At 40.5% G+C, this 18,413-nt stretch overlaps 1 long non-coding RNA gene across 4 annotated transcripts; it reads left to right on the forward strand.

Annotated features, from left to right (window-relative positions):
- Positions 1-4,382: 4,382 nt before the first annotated feature.
- On the forward strand, positions 4,383-16,202 carry LOC137613389 (uncharacterized). Of its 4 annotated transcripts, XR_011038937.1 has the most exons (4): positions 11,961-12,851; positions 12,936-12,985; positions 13,084-13,224; positions 14,248-16,195. It is a non-coding gene; the product is annotated as an uncharacterized lncRNA (long non-coding RNA). The 4 variants fall into 4 exon arrangements; XR_011038935.1 differs by lacking the exon at positions 11,961-12,851 and adding an exon at positions 4,383-4,515 and having other exon boundaries at positions 13,084-16,202; XR_011038936.1 differs by having other exon boundaries at positions 12,909-12,985; positions 13,084-16,202.
- Positions 16,203-18,413: the final 2,211 nt, after the last annotated feature.

Here is an 18,413-nt window from a genome sequence, read left to right on the forward strand (position 1 = left end):
TGAGAACCAAAGTTAAGGAAAAAAAGAATCGGCCAGGATGCATCTGTGTACCAATGGCACACCTCCATGCCTCTTGTTTGTTTAAAGCCACTCTTAAGAGGCAGCAGAGACATTACAGAAGCCCGTTGGGGTGTTCTTTTTGTCAACATACACCAAAACAGGCCGATCAGCTTGGATGTTTAGTCATTACTTTAATTACACTTAATCTGTTTCCATTTAAACTTTTAACCCTCTGTGTGGTTGATTTGCTCATTTTACTCTTAATGCTGAGAGTCCTCATCCAGAAATGCTTTTAAAATATTAAAGTGTGAAATATAGAAGTATTGTCCATGAAGCCAAGGTGCCTTATTGGTAAAACTTGCAGTTGTGCTTAATTTTTTTAATGGCATATTCCAATTTTTAAAGATAAAAAAACCAGACTTACCTGCATGGTAAATCTTTACACTGATAGCAGAAAAACATGTGTTCCAAACTGTATTTTGTTAGGTTTACGCTCCACTGCATTCCTTCATGACAGTGTGTCTGTGCAACAGGTGGTTTCCAAACAACACTTTGTGTTGTGAAATGAGTAAAACCAGACCTAACAGAATTATAGTTTTAATTTGCTGGGCTGTGTTAAGATCCAATTTGTAACACCCACACAGGGAAAACACTGTGGCCATAAATACAGTACATGCATGATCAATATCCCGCAGAAAGGAAACTGTGTGTGTGTGTGTGTGTGTGTGTGTGTGTGCGCGCGTGTGTGCGTGCGTGCGTGTGTGTGTGTGTGTCTGTTTGAAGATCTCTTATCTTTTCGTCTTAACCCCTATCCCTCTGTTGCGACCCTGACTAAATGGCACACAGCCCCCAGGTACTGTAGAAGCACACCTGCTGTATTTCACCTGCTCTCTCTCTCTCCCTGTCTGTCTCTCTCTCTCTCTCTCTGTGTGTGTGTGTGTGTGTGTGTGTGTGTGTGTGTGTGTGTGTGTGTGTGTGTGTGTGTGTGTGTGTGTGTGTGTGTGTGTGTGTGTGTGTGTGTGTGTGTGTGTGAGTGTGTGTGAGTGTGTGTAGTCATTTTTTGTTCACGGTGTGGTGGCTTGAATGTTTATCAGTACACATTCAGGTGGACATGTAGGCTGACTGGTGATTTGAACACTTCAGATATGTGTGTGAGTGTGTGGGCAGAAACAAGGACTCGCAGCAAATGAAACGTACATCATGTACAGATTCTTTCACTGCGTTCTGACCATTTGATGCGTCTCTCAGCAGAATGTTAATATTCAAAGTGGCTACAGGTCTCTGTCACATATAGTCAGTGCTATTGTACAGTATGTTATTACCAAAATATATTTGTGGGTGTTTACTCTTATGGTTGTTGTTAATTTTTTAAAATTCATATCAAGTTAGTGGCAACAAATTAAACACAGGCATTTGTTTTAGTGTTTGTTTTAAACTTTGAGAGCACAGGCAAAAAATATTTAAATAGTAAAAGGAAAACTTCAAAATGCTCCCAGAGCCACAGAAGATGTTATCTTACTGTAATGGTAGATTACATTTGCTCCCCTTTGAAATGTTACTATTGAGCTTTTATTTAGAAAGGGTTTCAAACTTCTTTTCATCAACTATCAAACCTCTTATTTTTTTCCTGTGGTAAATTCTTGTACAAACATTATTTTACTGTATTTTAATAATCGCTACTTTAGCTGTGACCTTCACCTCTCATCACAGCGTGTTCACATGCAGACAAGTCGACTGGTGTAATTCCTTCTCAGACCTGCTGAGGGAATACAAGCAGCTTCTTTGAAGTCACGTCCCCTCATCTGCAGTCCAACCTGTTTGGCTCGTTCCTCTAGTTTAGCATCATTAATCAAATTATACTGCTATGAAAGTGACAATTATATAGGCTGAGTAATATTGTTGTTCCTATAATTAAGGTGTGTTGTTGTGGATTAGTACATTTGTTTCAGTGATCTTGATCTGCAGGAATTGTTTTGATCTGTGGGTGGTTTGCACAGCCACATTTTAGTTCTGGGTTTGGATCCTGAAAATCTTCCTCAAGAATCTGAAGTTGTTTTAATGTAAAGTTTCAAGAAGTGCCGGCTTTGAGCTTGAGGCAGTCGGACAGATGTCTGAACATGAAACTGAGATGGAGCCTTTGGGAGGTTACCCAAAACAGAGTAAAATTAGATCCAGTGGAATTCTAACTTAAGGAAAGGATGTGCCTCAGGCGGGGCTCAGACATTAGGGTATAGTCAAAACGTCACTGTGTTATTTCAAAGTCAAACAATTAACATTGAGATGTGGGATATTTGGAGATAATGTGTATGCTGCTTGTTTGGGTCCATATATTTGTTCATCAGATTAATACCGAGTTGTATGTTCTATGCGTTACTTGAAGCAGCTATATTCCAGTATGCTGTCAAGGCAAACATTTGTCTTTGTAGTGTTTATATAATAGTAAAGTAATTGATTTAAATGTAATATTTGGATGTCTAGAGTAAGACAACACCTAGTGCAGCATATGTTTTACTTCTGCAACGTTTCCCGACCAGGGATATTTCTTTTCCCGGGTTAAATGAAGATATCATACAGTAATAAAAGCTTGGTGTGAGAGAAGAGGATGCAGAAGATAGGGTTAGATGGAGGCAACCGATTCGCTGTGGTGACCCCTGAAGGGAAAAGCTGAAAGGAGGAGAAGAAGAAGAAGATCATCCAGTAATAAAAGCTAACAATAAGACATTGTTTGGTTATATGATAAATAAATAAATATTTAGCACATGACAATTTTTTCAGCTTTAATTGGCAGTTAAATTACACACAATAAAATCAGAAGTTAACAGTAACAGATATATTTATTTCAAATTTACCCATTGCTATCTTAGTGATGAACCAGGGCCTATAGCCAAAGGACGACATGATTTTGATCCCCGAATCATCAATTATAAGAAAACAAGGAGAAGACATGGATCTCTATCAACAACAACATTTTCCATTCTGGAATCAGCCCTGAGGCTGGAAGACAGATCCCCACAGTGTTTTTACTCTAGAAGCTGTGTGGCTGTATTAAAGTTCTGCTTTTATATATCACAAATATTATCAGATGCCAGTAAGGTGAGGCAAATAAAAGCCATATCTCCACCTGTACAAGATGTCTTCGGATTCTTCCAAATGTTTTTCTTGGAATCAGTGTGGGAGGCTCCTGAAGAGGGGATTTCTGGAGGAGCTTGGTCACCAGTTACTCTCCTACCTTATTATGCATCTAATTTGACTGGCAAATATATATGCAAATCTGGTATTTCAGTGAGCTGAATGCAGGGAGAGGTGGGTGACAGAGTTTCCATAGTGGGGTGGGTCAGTCCTGATGTGTGTGTTGGAGATGCTGAGAGCCAGGATTCTTGATTGCATGCTCCATCTTGCCCCCCTCATGCCACTCATTGTTCCATCATGAAAAAAAAAAAAAAAAAAGCTCACTGTGATGAGAATGTACCCGGGTAATCCTCAATGTAAGAGGAAATTAAAGATGGATCCCCTGAATTTGTGAGGGTGTGTTAATTGAGCTCCTCATGTTGCATCATCAAAGAGTAAGTGAGACATGCAGCTTCCTCTTTGTGCTTGCAAAACAACTCTCCTCTCATTCTCCTTCCTCACGCGGGTGTGCGAGCGCTTGCATCTTCCTTCATTCATGTGCAGTAGTAAGTGCTGCCAGTGAAAACTGTGAGGAAGTTGTCACAAAGAGGGGAAGTGTGTAGTAAAATCTATGTCAAGATATGTCAAGTATTGTAAAACCCATTGAGGGAGAATTTCCTCTTTTTCATTCCGTGCATGGCCATTGGTTGCATGTTTGTATGTGTGTGTGCATCATTCCTGTGTTTGTCTGTGTGTGCCTTGCAGAACAAGGGACACACCCAACGCTCCATAACATATGACTGGACATTTCCTTGGTAGTTCCTCTTGCATCAAGCTTCCTCCAATTAAGTTCTCCATATTTTATTACCATAAAATATTTCTCCTTTTTACGACTGAACTGCCTGCTGGCTTAACTTAGTTTGTCTTTTTGCTTCCCAACAACACAAACTCTCAAATGTTTTGTCTAACCTTTGCTGACCTCCAACACCAGTGCAGAGAGACGCATGCAGAGCAATCCCTTTCACATGTTTGAAGGAAATCAAGGTAGCATGTTGGTGCACGATTCTCACAACATGTGAAGTTCAAGTGTAAAAATACTTCCTAATGTTCTGTATGTGAGCTTGGATGTGGTCATGTCCTCAGAGTGTCCCTTGCATCACAGTGTGTGGTAGTCTACAAACGCACATAAATGCATGTGTGTTCGTGACCCAGGAAGCTTTGCGGCATCTCGTTCTTGAATTTTCCCCCACTGATATCTCTCACTTCCTGCTGGCCTCTCCTGGTCCACCCTCGCTGCGTGCGTCTGTCCGTCCGTTTAGACGAAAGTCCAGGGAATAATTCATTCTCTTCGTGTTTTCACGAACGCGTGATGAGGCAGGAGGGCGGCAGCTGCTGTATCATCTCAGTGTAAGTCTGCGAATTCACCTCTCTTTACCTCCACCTTCTCAGCTTCTCTTGTTCTGTTTTAAGTGTCCTATTGGACACACATCGAAGACCCTTTAGTAACCTGAGGATCTACCTGTTTCTGTGTTCTCTATTTAGATTGGGCTCTGTTATAAAAAAACAACTTAAAACTAAAGGAAATTCGAATTTGCTTGTACCAATTTTTTGCTTTAATATACTGAAAGAAAAACATATAACTGTAGCTTGATCTCCAGTGTTTTATGTTCAACAAATCTGGGATACATGGAGCTGTATGTTTTTCAACTTAGAGGGTTTGTGCTCATTTTCATGCTTTACGTGTGTGTTTTTCACTTTCTGGGAAATGGGGAGAGGAGAAGAGGAATGAGGAAGCTCAGGGGAGAGACTGTAGGTTCTGTTATCTGTTGTTGGTTTTTTTTGTTGAAATCAAGATGTGCCAAGTCATGATGTCAAATAAAAAGTAAAACTTTTCAGTCCAGGCACCTACAGAAAAAATGTGGATTTTAATTCCAGTCCAATTATTAACTTTACATACAAGAAAGATGTTCTTTCTAATGTTCTTTCTTTATACAAGTTCTTCTTTTGAATGTGTAAAAAAAATGAATGCAAAACCATGAATATACAGTATTTGAGAAGAAACTGTAAGAAGACATTTGAACAATTTCCTCACCTCTTCAAGTTTTGTGCCAGTTTGAAGTGTTGCTCAAAGACACAATTTTACTTTCTGACATTTGGATGACAAAAGACACAAAGAAGATCCGTCGAATTTTAATATGAATTTAGAACTTAGAAATAAAACTTGATAAATAAGAACAAGAACAACAGAGTCTGAAAATGTGTAAAAGCATAAATAATTTATGAAAAATTATGCAAAAATTATTTATAACCAAATGTTCACCCTTTCTCAGAAATTAAATGAAGCTAAACTGTTCACACAACTGTCAGTCGTCCATATACCTCTTTTGTTCATCTGTTTGATCCCAAACACTTCAGCTGCATGCCCACGGCTGGGATCCAACAGAATCAAACCAGCAAGCTTTCTGTTTGTGGCGGGGCCTTCCAGTCTCTCCTTGTCTAAAAGTAGAAATTCAAGCCTTTATCATCACTAAAGTTCAACAGGAATCCAGCGATAAGAGTAAATGTGACAGAAAAATCTGACTGAGTTTGGGGTGTGTCAGATTGTCACCAAAATCCTGTTATTCTTTTTGATTTCACAAAGATGCTGTATTTTTTTTTTAAATTAACATGCAGACCCCCACAGAATAAACAGTCTAAGGGTCCACCTTCATTTCTTTCTTTAAATGTTTATTATATTAGAAATATAATTTTAATGAAAACCACCATCGACAACAACAATGACATCACACCACTGTCTTTTTCATACAAAAAAGAAAACACAAACATTCTGATAATAAATACAGATTGGAAAATTAAGGATTAGCAAACTGATTCAGACAGGACACCTCCCTCTAAGTCCACAGACATTTATAAAATTAAATGTCATTATAAATATTTAAAGGAGGATCAAAGGAAAACTTTGTTTTTAATAGTAGAATGGAGATGGGGTTGAAGTAGCAGAAGTATTCTGTCAATTACTGAAAACATTAAGTGTCTGAAAGGGGTTTGCAGTGTGTGATGGTTCAACTATCTAAATGATATGGAACCTAAAAATACAATCAACTTCTACTTATTATCTTTACCTATTATATTGATGGCTGACATAGAAAATAGTTTGTCCCATGAGCATTACAGTCTGTGGCGTAAAGCCTCCAGCGCTACATAACACAGATGTTCAGAGTGGCATATCTCTACGGGGTTGATAGCAGTATTGATCTTGGCACATCTCTGATTAAATTCTGTGAACACACAGCTGGAAAAACTTCCCCAGCGTTGTTTTCCCTCCTTGAATATGATGCTTTGTACCAAAAGTCATGTGACTTAAGGAGCAGTCCTTACTTGACTAAGGAGTTTGACAGGTAAGGTTTGAGAGCAGGTGTACATAAGAGAAACAAATTGAATGTACGTTATTGTAAAAAAAAAGAAAAAAAAGAAGACGTTTTAATGACTTCAGTTTCAGAGAAATGCAATGAATAATATATAATTATATGTATTCCTTTAAAAGACTTAAATGCAACATTGTTTCCTATAAGGAAATAGTTTAAAAAATGCTGCACTGTAAGTGATTTAAAAAATATCTGGCAAATAGAGGAAATTTAAAGAATAAAAGCTGATTATAAAATGTAGGAAAATGTATAAATCATATAGATATAACAAAGGAGCAGAAAGAGGCTGAGTGAAAAAAGTGCATGGGTGTTGTGTAAAACCAAAACTCAAGGATCCGGCTGAACGAGAACAGTCGAGGGTTTCCTAACTCTGCTGCGAGTCCTGACACGATGCCCATCATGACACCGAGCTCAGGATGGGATCGCAGAACAGGGAGTGAGACTAGACCCAGAAAAACGGGATTCCACTCTCACTCCCTGCTCACGGAGCAACATACCTCTCCAAGAGTTTCCCACGAGAAAAACCTCGGGCGTTTTTCGGTCTAGGTAGGGACAAAAATACTGAGTGGAGGTATGAGGCAGGAAAATTGCAGATCAACTGAACCTCATGTGAAAAACAGCTAAGCAGGCATCAGCTGGACATCCGGGGTGCACAAAGTTTCCTTCATGTTCGGCAAGTTGTTTTCAGGCTTGACAATTCTTAGCGTCGTCAGAAGTCAGTGTAAATGACCAAAGACACTGTTGTAGTTGTGCACCATGTGGAAAAACACAAACAAGTACATCTGAACACAATGCTAAGGTGTGGTTCATCTTATCATGTCATTTCATGCGATCCACATTAGTACCCGGAATTTTTCGCCTGTTTCCTCTCCGCTCTCTTTCTTCTCTTCTTCCTCCCACTTGTCTCCATCCCTCCCTTTTTATGAGCATAAAAGTCGTGGCTGTCAAACCTGTTCTTTGTCTTCATTTATCGACTGAATCAGGAGGGATTGCTTTACATCACTGCATCTTCCTGTTCTCTTAAGGAACACACAAAGACATGATTATGAGCTAAGAGAGCAGGGCTTTATCTGACCTTTGACCCCCTGTGCAAACTGTAAATGCTTAATAGTTTGTGTACATGCTTTTTTTTCTGTTGTTGTCTCTTAATTAGATCACTAACTGTGTCCGACCCCAACCTTTGACCTCTCAGCGGAGGCAGCAACTGACAAAAGAACTTTGGCTCTGTGGGTCAACTAAAACAATACAATTATTCTCAACCTCTCTCTCAAATTCAATTAGTACTCAGTTAAACAAATAAATGTCAATTTCTCAGTAAACAACTCGCAGACTTATGAAACAAAGGTCCTGGACTCGAATGCAACAACTCACAAGTCAGAAAAAGATTGGGAGAGGATCTTTTAATGGATAAGCAAGTAATGCATTTTCCAAGAAAGAGTTCTGTTTTTATTTCAAACGTCCCGACTGTATCTAAATAGATAAGTGGAGTGAAAGAGGTTTCCCTCTTGGGTAAGATTAGATAGAGTAAGATGAGATACAGTTTATTTACTTTCTTTCTTGACTTCAGATGTCTCTGTGAGCCAGGCTGAAATTTTCCATCATAGACCTGACTCAGTCTTTGCATCTTATTTGCATACATTTGCATCCCACTATGTTGCTAACTTATACATTCATCTGTATATGTGTAAAGTAAATCCCAAACAGACGTCTTTATCTGATGGTATCGCCTCCCCCCTCAGACTGGCAGGATGACAAACAGGTTGCGGTAAAGTCAATGCCATGGGTAGGTTGTGGACTTGCGGTGTACAGTGAAGGATTTCTTTTGCGGAGGGGGGGGGGGTTTCATGTCATGTGCAAACACAAGCAAAAGAAGGTTTTAGGCGTTTGCACAAGCTTAAGCACATCCTGTTTCAGAGAATACCCCCCCCCCACACACACACACACAAACACACACACACACACACACACACACACACACACACACACACACACACACACACACACACACCCACACACACACACATCTACCTATACCACAGTATTGAGAAGGAAAAGACCATGTGTTTGTACAGTGTTTCTTTTTGGCAGCAGGTGCAAACATCTGGCTTTTATTTAGTTTTTCTGCTGGTTGTTGTGTTTTTATTTTGTGTTGTTATATTTGGGGAAACACTTGAATTTGAGTAACTGTATTTCATGCATCGTCTTCAGGGTTGAAGCAGCAGTTCATCCTCAATGTGATGGTAGGAGCATCCATGGGTGTGTGTTCTGATTCAGTGTCCAGTTTAGGCAATAACTGTTTCCGCAATTAATAATTTTGTTCTGTAAAACATCCATTACAATCGACTGCGGAAATAGATTCAAAAGTCTGCGCCACCTCTTATCTGCCAATCAAATCAATGTACATTGCTCCAGGTAACATGCCTTTTCTGCAACCAGCAGACCATTTCAAGGCCATGTTGGCGCAACAACAGACCTTTCTGGAAATTCAACATTAATCTGATGAAATCAGAAACCTGTTGACGACTGTACGCTGTAAGGCTTGTTCACCAGTGGTGACAGTGGCCCCAATACGGTCAATGTCAAATCTACAAGAAAGTTTCAGCAAGTGGTTTCAGCAAGTGGTCTACAGAGGTTTTTTTATTTTATTTTATCACCCACCCAGCAAATACAAAAAGAAATCAAACATCTTAAAAGGCATTACGTTGATGACGTTTTTCTTCTTTCAACTGCAAAAATAATCTGGCTTGCAAGAAAGGGGACAACGTGAAAAATGAGCCTCATTAGAAGTTCAGTCAGAAAATCTATTTGTTTGCAAACAGAGACCTTTCTTTAATTTCTCGTATCATTCGTTCACTGTCATTCACTCCTCACACACTCAGTCCTAATGTTCTGCTGTTATGGTCTCATACTGAGAACTGAGAAATCAGCTGTCGTCAACTATCCGCTAGCACAACGACACACCTTCATCATTAGCCTATCACCTTGCTGATTTCTGTAAATATGCTTCTGTGCACCCTCCACCTCCTCATCATCCCCCAGTGCTTCATTCACCACCTTCATCATTTCATCAGTGTCATCGGCCACCGTCGCCACCAATCTCTGGCTGCTGTGCAGATGATTTTCAATTATTTTATGCAGCATGTAACTCTGTGACAACTTAATCCTGCTATCCCAGAAGACAATGTGTTAGATTACAAGTCACTGTTTGTTGAACACACGTCCATCAAATAGAGGCAGACTACAAGTCACACTTTGCACCACTGAGGCAACAACTTGACAGGACTCGGTAGGTATGCTGTGGTATTTAACAACACAGCCATAGCAGCTGATCCTTAAATCCTGTAAACCGCACTCAGGCATACATTTACCAGACTTGTTTGTCCGGTACATCCAAAAGATACTCAACACCACCGAGATCTGAGGAATTTAGAGATGAAGTCTTGCTTGTTGTTTTGTTCCACTGCTCCTGAACCATTTTGTAGTGTGACAGACTACTTTCCTGCTGAAAGAAGCCACTGTCCTTCACATTACTACTTGCATGAAGGGGTGCACTTGATCTATACCAATGCTAATGAAGGTGGTGTGTGTCAAAATAACATCCAAATAAATTTCAGGACACAAGCAGAACACTGTCCAAATCTTGACACGGTTCCTGGCACCATGTCTTCCACATGTACATAAGGTGCATCAATAAGGTATATCAATAAGACTCTGATGCCCATGAGCCTCTGGCTGCTTCAGTAGTTGTTATTCTAAGTCAAGTTATTCATGCATCAGTGATGATAGTATGTATATGCTATACTTGTGAATATTTGGGATACAGTTTCCCATTCACTTCAAAGACATTATATATATACAGTGTATACATAGGAATTAGTGTAGGGTAATGCAGCAAACACATGGCTGTGTGTATTCAGGGAAGTAGGATCTTCTGTCCTAGACTGCAACAATAACTCCCTCATAACACAAGCCGATCGTGTTTCTGATGAATTGTTATACAGCACTAAGTGCCGGTTCAACATGTGTGTACGGTGTGTGTTCATGTCATTGCATGCCAATACGCAAGTTCAGACTTGTTTGCAATTCACGGAAAAGGCAGCACTTTGTGTGTGCATGGGTGTGTGTGTGTGTGTGTGTGTGTGTGTGTGTGTGTGTGTGTGTGTGTGTGTGTGTGTGTGTGTGTGTGTGTGTGTGTGTGTGTGTGTCCCAAAAGGACGGATACAGTGATAGATGAAGAGAAGGCGGTACTCATCCATCTTAATGAGTGCCTACTCATGTTACTGTTCCTTTGGTTTTTGGATTGTCTATGATGTTCCACCTTCATGGGTTGTTTTTTTTTTTTTTTTTTACCCAGGCACCTGTTTGTCCTGCAAAGCAACTGACTGCCTCATTTTCATCAATCATACTTTGTGATCATTTTGGCGCTTAGCTCAAGAGACAAGTCCTAGACTCATCTTCAGCTTCATCTCTTGGACACACACACATTCTATACTTGATGATGAGAGTTGAGCTGAGCAGCAGAAGTGGACGTGTTTGTTGTGACATATATTAACCAGTGAAATGCCTACTCAATTTTTGGTTGAACAAGTGCTTTGTACTTGCATATGGTGTGTGTGCGTGTGTGTGTGTGTGTGTGTGTGTGTGTGCACGCTCGTGCGTGTCTGCGTGCGTGCATGTGTGTTATCAAGGCCCTGTGTTTCCTGTTTTGCAATCTTCACTATGCCCTCGCAGAAAACGTCTGCCTCTGGGTGATTCAGGAACAGCCGGTTTTCTGCCCCACTCTGAGGGGACATTCATCTCTCAGGGAAACAGTTTGTATGTTTTCAGCCTCAAGGGGAAGATAATAAGTTATATTTTAAAATACTCAATATTAATTTATGATTATTACATTATATCTTTAAGTGGCTTACATTAGCTAACTGAAACATAGGCTGCATTTCAAACTGTTATCCAGAGTTGTCTGAATCAATCCACTGGACTTTAAAAAGTTCCTTGAAGTTTCAAAGTTGATTGATTTAGTAGATTGATTTAGACAACTTTGGATATCATGACCTGGATAAATGAGACCCTATACAGACATTTCAAACTGTTCTATAGAGTTTGGCTTTAGGCTACAGTAAATAAAAAGGTGAGCCAGAGGGTGAAGTCAAATGATCATAAGTACTTGACAGATTACCATAAAACTTGGTAGAAGCAGATCCTTCCATTATCTTTCTTCCTTTAACATTGCAGACTTTTTCCAGCCGTACTTTTTATTATCACCGGACAGGTTTTCAGGAAACTTGTTGGGATGGTTCTTCATGTGCTAACCAAAGACATGTGGGAGTACGTCTTAAGGGTTGAACCCTAAAGTTTTTGCATGAATGTCAGGGGGGGGGGGGGGGTTGGGGTTGGGGGGGTCCTGACGTTTGCTATCTAAATGATAATGGTGCACTAAAAGGTGCACTAAATTGGCAGTTATGCAAAAATTCATACAGCGTGGGTGTTGTGAGTGATAACTTTATATTGCCCGCTATGAGATCTTAAATTTACAAGAAAGTAGAATACCAACCTCTGTGATAAAAGTATATGGCGCCAGGTTATCTCCAGCGTAAGGAATAATCAAGTGATCTAAGGTAATGTTTATTGGGTCGGCGACAGATGTGTCTTTCTTTCATGTGAGTGTGTGAGGGTGTGAGGGTGACTATGTAGCTGGGAGTTCCCCTGAGCCAGTTCACTTTCACTTAGCTTTCACTTATGTCTACTTCACACTGATGGATGTCTAGATGATGATGATGATGATACATAGCATAACAATCTAAACCTTTCTTCCATCATGACATCATTACATTCAAAATAGCACCGCTACCGTCTTTCATGACTGCAGGACTTGACCAACACGGGCCTTCCAGGCGTGTCAGTAGTTTGTGCTGTAGATAGGTTTGATTGGAGCCAATTGTGGTCAGCATAGACATTTACTAGACAGTGTGTGTGTGTGTGCGTGCGTGCGTGCGTGCGTGCGTGTGTGTGTGTGGTTTGTGTCAGGATGGGTGGAGCTGGGCATGGCTTTCTGCTCCTATCATACCCACAAAAGAATGGGGCCTCTTTTCTCAGAAATTAAAATGATAAAGGTCGAAGCCTCGATATGCAGCAGCACAAAAAGTGTTGGGTAAGAGTAGGGCATGAGTATTGTCGGCAAGAAAGCAAGAGGAACTAAAGAGTCTTTGCAGGATGCAGCTTATTGCAGTCATCGATAAAAGGAGTCTATAGTGTATAGTGATAATAATCACTTTACTATGCTTAACACCAGTGTTTCAGCAGCACAACAAACCAGTGCAGGTAATGACAATGTGCACTGATCAGTGTGACATCAAAATTCATGCTAATACTGTGCAGGTCTCCATCTTGTTCTTCTCCTTTCAGCTTTTCCCTTCAGGGGTCGCAACATGTTAGCAGCAGATGCTTAAAGTCCTGTAAGTTGTGACTCAACACACATTATTCCAACAAATCCCATGTTCATCAAGCCATTTCTGAACATATTGTCACAATACAATGTTCTGCTTTGTGTAAGACCCACAGCTGGAATATTAATTGAAACTCAAGTGAAAATGAAAGCAGGAGACAGAACGAGGTCCTCATCCTCCAAGCAGAGATGTGGATCACCAGATGCTGCTGTGTCACAGGTCAGGGCACCTCAGCGTGTGGAATGCTGGTATGCTATCTAAAAATCACACACTGTCGTTTGTTTGTTTACTGTAAATAAAGATGAGTTAACTAACTGTTAACCTGCTGCTGATCCCACCTCCTGAGGGGTACCATTGTAATAAGATGTGTATGCAGTTCAAAGGCACTGTATTCCTGGTAATCTAGCATATATTCATACACTCCTGATTGATGTTATGAAATGTACATAAGACAGAGGAATGAGACTTTTAGCAGACCATAGCTCCAAATACTTCTGTAATAACACCACCAAGCTGGCTACATTTGAAAATACTTTGCAGGTTCTTCAACTTCTTCAACTGAAATTAAAACATACATCTTAACCCTTCATGCTCGGTCAGTCAACAATCAACACACACGTTCACGCCAGCTAACATCTGGCTGCCACTGGGTTTGTGCAGCCCCCGTGTGAGAGCGGAGGCGTTGTTGTTCAGGTACAGAGGTGATCCCTCGCACTCAGCAGCTGGTACTCGCTGCACCTCTGCTGTTGTTGTTGTGTTGAGGTACTTTCCCTCCTTCACACTTCCTCCCACATGACCCTTTGTTTATGACATACTGTTTGTGTATGTTTGAGCACGCACAAGTGTGTGCGTGAGGGTGTCGACTGCATTTAACGCATGTATCTGATATGTACTCTTCTTATATGATGAAAAACAAATGCTCCTTCACTATTGGTGATGTGACGGCACACAGACAGTTACATGTGTGTGTGTGTGCATTGAAGTTGAATTTGTTCTGTTATTTCTCCTTCTGGAAATGTAGAAATTCATACACACACACACACACACACACACACACACACACACACACACACACACACATACACACACTGATAATATCCTGCATATTCTAGTATACAGGATAAGTAATTACAATAATGATTCACATATTAATGGTTTTTGCACATGATCTTTCGTTCTACTTTCAAAACACAAGACACAATCTCATGTTTGACAGTCTTCGTCTTGTACACATGTTCTCTGCATGTCTGTACATTTATTTATCTTCTCAGAACTTTTGCTTGACTGGAAATGCAGAAACACAAGATGATCAGCACCACATGAACTGACTGTCAGCACGAGCTACTTCATGCTTTCTTTGCGCTGCAGCATCTTAGTACCCCTGCGTGAGCTTCACTCAATGTAATCATAAATTAATGTGTTAAAATTCTACAAAATAACAGCACAATAAAGCAAAAGGATGAACACACCATACTACAATGAAAGAGATGTTGTTGATTGTTGTATAATTTCATCCAAAATGGCCGCGTGTCCTGCTACATCCATGTTTACTATTTGTTTCTCTTTCACAAGGACACATTCATGGAAATCTTCTCCACTGAAGGATCGTTTTGATCAGAATGCAAACTGCTCTCCGGGTTTTTATTGGAGAACAAGCAAGGGTGGAAGTGTGGTGGAATGGTTTTGCAGCACCTTGGAAAAAACAAAACAAATGTTTTTGTTACTTTTTGATGAACGATGTAACGAAGCGGGAGGTGGTTACAGATTGACTCCTATGCAAAGGGGTTTCTGTGTGGCGTCACCTGCTTAATCCCTCTTGAACCTTTGAGAAAAAGTGTCATTTCTCATTTTTGACCCATCCACTATGTGACGTGTTTACATCGTGTGACAGTTTTTGCATAACCCCTGCTTCTCTTTTCCTCACACACTCTCTTATCAATGTCCACTGTGCAGCACCATGGACGTCCATCTGTGGTGAAGTCAACCTTTTGTTTGGGAAAACCAGAAAAGACAGGTACCGTATGTGTGTGTGTGTGCGTGTGTCTGTGTGTGTTTGGGGTTTGTACGACTGCATAAGGATTCATAAAAAGCTTCCTTTAACAACACAGAGATGATTTGCTTACCTCAGCTGAGCTGTGCTGCGGGTACGTGGTGAGAATATGTGAACGTCTGCAATGAGGGAACGTGTTTGATAGTACTGAAGTGGTTTCTCACCTTTTTGACCCACAGCATCACCTTACATGTACATAAAGACAGCTGTGATCATCTGAATGTGTGTGGTCAGGATAAGATGTGCAGGAGCCTCCTGACATGAATATGTGTGCGTTTATTTGTAGCAAACACGTGAACACGCATGCGCTACTTGGACAACAATCCTTGCTTCTTATTTGGGTATCAGTGCCATGAGAAGCCCAGTTGTGCTCTGGCCTTTCTCCCTATTACCCACTGTTCTTTGAGGAATATCATTCAACACTGAATTTTCTACTGCAGTTTTTCCTGCTCTCTTCCTGGACTTCTCATGACCAAGTTATGGGAATAAGACTGAGAGGAATCGGGAATCCCCTGCTAACGGCTTCTTTGATAAAAAGAAAGGTAGAGCTGCACCCAGCAGATGGTACGTGGTGAGTGGATAAGGGCTAAACATGGCAGTGTACATTATTAACTCATGTTCTGCAGGTTAAAGAAGTTTAAACATCTGTAAAAAAGTGGCATGAATTCTTAGTAGAAACCATTTGAACTTATATGCATGCAAGTACGTAAGAAACATGTCACTGATGTAAGTCTGTGAACTTATGAGCTTCAAGTTGACCATAAAAAATGTTTTTCTGTTTATAAAAGTAATGAAATTTATCTGAGGTGAATCACATGTGTGTAAATGAATAGAGCAGAGCACATCCAGAGAATGAGGACGGATTCATCATCTCTGCCAACAGGAATGGCTTCTGTTTGTTTGAAACTTTCCACACACAGCAACAAAATTCCGAAGAGCTGTCTTTTTTATATTTATGCTCTTTCGCTGGTTGTGTTTTTATTACTTGTCTTTACTCAAAAAGTATTCCTATGTTTCCTCTCAAAATTGTATGTACATATCTCCCATGTTTTACAGAGGTTAACTGATTTTATTGTTAAATTAATTTGAACTTTTTCTCAGACATGTTACAAACAAGAATTTCAATAAACAGAAACAACTCTTGAACTGTCTTCCTTCATTGAAGTGCTTCCAGTGAACAATGCAGGATCGGCATGACTGCAGTGAATTTGTTGTTAATACACTAGAGCCCTCTCACTTTCTCCCTCTCTCTCTCTCACACACACACACACACACACACACGCACGCACGCACGCACACACACACACACACACACACACACACACACACACACACACTATCCATCTGTTTTCTTTTTTCCTCCTCTCAAACTTGACAATCCCACAGCTTCTTATCTCTCTGCACGGCTGTGCTGCTACCATCCTGACCCCCCCTCCCCCCCAGCCCTCCTTACACACACACACACACACACACACACACACACACACACACACACACACACACACACACACACACACACACACACACACACACACACACACACACACACACACACACACATGTACAAACACCACATTCACACCTAAACCCCCAGTTATGTTGCTGATGAACTAAGACACCTTCGGTCACAGTGTTCAAATGTTGTATCCAGATATCTACACTGTGGGTTTGTGCGTGTGTCTGTGTGTGTGTGTGTGTGTGTGTGTGTGTGTGTGTGTGTATGTGTGTGTGTCAGGGTGGGGTGGGCTGCTGCCTGTTTACACACTAATTTCTCAGGTGTAGATAACAGTCCTAGTTCAACACAAGAGCCTATTATTGGTTTCAATCACGAATAAACTCATCTGAACTGAAATGTGTGTTTGTAGCTTTCGTTATTGATCACATGTAGATAATGAATAGCTAATCAAATGATCATTAATCTATCTGCACACTGATAGATCTTCACAGAAATGTGTACAAATTTTTTAATTTGTGTTTTAAATTTGCAGCACTGTCATGAAATTTAAATCAACCAAGCAGTCATGATATTAAAAAAAAAGCGTTTTGATTTTTCTCTAGCCTCTATTTAAAAGTTCATCACTGTCAAAAAGCAGGAACATGGATGTCACTATAATCCATCCATACACGGCCCTAATCGTCTCATCTATAGTCGCGTCTGCCGCTTTGCAGGTCACAGGGGTTGCTGGAGGCGGGTTACACTCCGGATGTGACGCCAACTAACAGTGGAGCGGCATGAAAGACAAATATTCACGAACAAACTCACACCTGTGGTCATTTTATAACCAATAAGTTCACCTAAGAATCAATGTATTTTGGAGGTGGGAGGAGGCCAAAGAACCCAGAGAGAACCCACGCAGACACGGGGAGAACAGACAAACTCCACAAAGAAAGGACTCAAACCCAAAAGATGTTTCATGTTAGCAATGTTTGAAATGACCAAAAACTAAATGACTCATGAAAACTTCTGTTGTCCCAGAAACAAAGCATCTCAGAAACTCTGCGCACCCCGGCTCATCCATCGTCACGCTTGACAGAACATTTACTGTAAACTGTCATGAGGCAACATTTGTCAAATTATCCGTTGTATTAGCTGCTGATAGATAGATAGATAGATAGATAGATAGATAGATAGATAGATAGATAGATAGATAGATAGATAGATAGATAGATAGATAGATAGATAGATAGATAGATAGATAGATAGATAGATAGATAGATAGATAGATAGATAGATAGATAGATAGATAGATAGATAGATAGATAGATAGATAGATAGATAGATAGACAGATTGATCTGGAACATGCCCTCCAGCGTCTGGTATCTGTTGCTCTTATCTTTCGGGGACAGGTGTCTCAGAACCTGCCGTCTGCTGCTCTCAGTAACTTTATTGCACACGCACACACACACACACACACACACACACACACACATACACACACACACACACACACACACACACACACCTTGAACTGTTTGCTCAGACTTTCCCGCCACTGATAACATCCTTTCTCTGCAGCCGCTACAGAGCCATAAATAACCCACACATGAACAATGCTACCGATGTTGTACTTTGATATGAACCTGCTGTTGAGTAGATGCATGAGATGCGACTCAATTCTCAACCCCGTCTCAGTGTAATTGTAATATTTGCTAACAAAGAATGTCGTATTTGGACAATCTATTTCTTACACCGTCTTCCTCACTGAAAACCCTCCCTCTTCTTGTCTTCTTTGTTTGCTGTTGTGCCTCCTCGATCACAGTGACTGTTAAGCCCACAGGCTTGTTTTAACTTTTTGCTGACACTAAATTTTAAGGAAGAGTATTGTTAGTAGTGTTTATGCACAGTAAAGGTGCATGTACCCACACATCACTGTGCTCTTTGAGTT

Source organism: Antennarius striatus, chromosome 19 (assembly GCF_040054535.1).
Source record: "Antennarius striatus isolate MH-2024 chromosome 19, ASM4005453v1, whole genome shotgun sequence".
NCBI lineage: Eukaryota > Metazoa > Chordata > Actinopteri > Lophiiformes > Antennariidae > Antennarius > Antennarius striatus.